This window comes from Lontra canadensis, unplaced genomic scaffold, assembly GCF_010015895.1.
Source record: "Lontra canadensis isolate GAN:19392208 unplaced genomic scaffold, GSC_riverotter_1.0 scaffold20, whole genome shotgun sequence".
Taxonomy (NCBI): domain Eukaryota; kingdom Metazoa; phylum Chordata; class Mammalia; order Carnivora; family Mustelidae; genus Lontra; species Lontra canadensis.
In genome coordinates this window covers 6,602,779-6,605,352 of record NW_022631014.1, presented here as the reverse complement: position 1 = coordinate 6,605,352, position 2,574 = coordinate 6,602,779, and the positions used below count along the sequence as shown (strand labels likewise).

The following is a 2,574-nucleotide window of genomic DNA, read 5'->3' as shown; positions in this document are numbered from 1 at the left end:
TTTAGGTCATGGTCTCGGTGTTCTGGAGTCTAGCCCCGCATCATGCTCTCTGCTCAATGGGGAGCCTGCTTCCCCCTCTCTCTCTGCCTACCACTCTGCCAACTTATGATCTCTCTCTCTCTCTGTGTCAAATAAATAAATAAATAATCTTTTTTTAAAAATGCAAACAAATATTTTAGAACTACACTCCCAACAAAGGACATCTAAAAAAAACAAACTACATGGCCTTCTCAAGAATTTCTCACTTCATTGATCATTTCTAGCTGGAGACACTTTGGAGCAGGGTAATATTAACTCCTTTTAGTATGATCTGACCCAGTTGTTTTCTTGCCTTTGTTTCAGAATGAATCTCTTCGACATCATCTAACAAGAGGTTCATGTACTTATCAAGACCAATGATACAGCCCTCTATCCACATGTCCACTTGCTCGTAAAGCCACACCTGAATTCGAGATCTATTTTGCAAGTCTCTGAAGATAAGGTTGATGGGCTAAATGATCACCTTCTGCACTTTTTGGCCCTGGCCATGGTACACCATGATGAAAGCCAACTTAGTAAAGATCTTTTAGGTATGGATCTTCTCTCGGTATTGGAAGAGAGGCCAAATGTAATTTTTTTAGGTTAAGCCAGGAGGCACATTGGTTTTTTTACTACCTCACTATTCAAAGTTTAGTCCTAATCCAGAAGCATTAGGATTACCTGGGAGCCAGAATCTCAAATCCCACCCTAGAGTTAATGAAGCAGAATCTGCATGCTAACAAAAGCTCCAGGTGACCTATCTGCACAAAAAATTTCGACAAGCCCAGCAATGCTATACCCAGGAGACAGAGGCTTTGCAGCAGGAGTGTTCTCTGCAAGGAAGTGGTAGGCAGCCTTCTCAAGATGTCCCCCAGTGACCCTTGCCTCCTGTTATTCACTCCCTTGTGTAATCCCCTCCCCTTGAGTGTGAACTGGACCTATGAATTGCTTCTAAAAATAGACTATGGCAGGGACCCCTGGGTGGCTCAGTCAGTTAAGCCTCTACCTTCAACTCACGTCATGACCCCAGGGTCCTGAAATCAAGTCACTCATGGGGCTCCCTGCTCAGCAGGGAGCCTGCTTTTCCCTCTCCCACTCCCCCTGCCTGTGTTCTTTCTCTCTGGCAAATAAATAAATAAAACCACATTTGAGATGATGTTATAAAAGACTGAGACATATCTTGCTCACACTCTCTCCCTGGTTCTTCTTGCCTGCTTACCCTGATCAAGCAAGCTGCAGGGCTGTGACCTGCCCTGGAGAGATTCATGGGTTAAAGAAGAGAGGGTGGCCTTTGGCCAGCAGCCAGAAAGGAACAGGATCCTGCGAACAAGCACGTGGATGAACCTGGAAGTAGATCTCTCCCCAGCTGAACCTTCAGACAACTTCAGCCACACCTAACACCTTGATTGTGAGATATTAAAGCAGAGAACCCAGCTAAACTGCATGCAGATTTCTCGCCCACAGAACCGTGAGATAACAAATGTTGTTTTAAGCCTTTAGGTTTTAGGGTAATTTGTTACTCAGCAATGGATGACTAATAATGAGCAGGAACCAGTAGATCAGAGATACTAAAAATTCAGATATAATCCAGACTCCCCAGAAGTCATAGGGACCTAACAGACCGTTAGATAAATAAACACCTATAGGCAGAGTGAACACCTAAAGAAGATTATCACTGAGTCCAAGATGAGTAGTGAGACTGAAAACTGGGATTGATTTCAAGTTCACATACGTGAAGCAGCAGGGCCCATCCAGCACTGTACAATGAAGCTTTAAAGTAAATGGGGCTCCGCAGAGCTTCCCAAGATACACACACAAACACATGTGCATACACACACAGAATATCTAATCAGCTTTTAATTTTTTTTAAGATTTTATTTATTTTTAGAGAGAGAGCACAAGCAGTGGGAGCGGCAGACAGAAGAAGGCTCCACACTGAGCAAAGAGCCTGATGTGGGACTCAATCCCAGGACTCTGGGATTGTGACCTGAGCCAAAGGCAGACGCTTAACAGCTGAGCAACCCAGGCGTCCCTCTAATCAGCTCTTAATGCCTCATCCAAATAAAAACAGATAGCAATGGATCACTAAACTTTTAAGGGAAGATTCTACCATGATGGTAAGAAAACAGAAACTAAGAAATAATACACGAAGCAATTGTCTTTATTATTAGAGAGATAAGAGAAGACAGAGCATCCATGAGATGGATGAGAGTGGGATGCTACAAAAAAGCAACACAAAATATGTAAGAGTTCTTGAAAATTAAAGGCAACTTACAAAATAGAAGAAGTATTAGAAAAGTTAGAAATTGGGCGCCCGGGTGGCTCAGTCGTTGAGCGTCTGCCTTCTGCTTGGGTCATAATCCCAGGATCCTGGGATCCAGGCCTGCATCGGGCTCCCTGCTTGGCAGGAAGCCTGGTTCTCCCTCTCCCACTCCCCCTGCTTGTGTTCCCTTTCTCACTGTATCTCTCTCTGTCAAATAAATAAAATCTTTTTTAAAAAGTTAGAAATTGAGGAAATCACCATTAAGCAGAACATAAAGACAAAAGATGAACATT

General features: G+C 43.4%; 1 pseudogene; it reads right to left on the bottom strand.

Moving 5' to 3' along the window:
- Positions 1-224: 224 nt before the first annotated feature.
- On the bottom strand, positions 225-538 carry LOC116869807 (annotated as a pseudogene).
- Between the last annotated feature and the right edge of the window lie 2,036 nt (positions 539-2,574).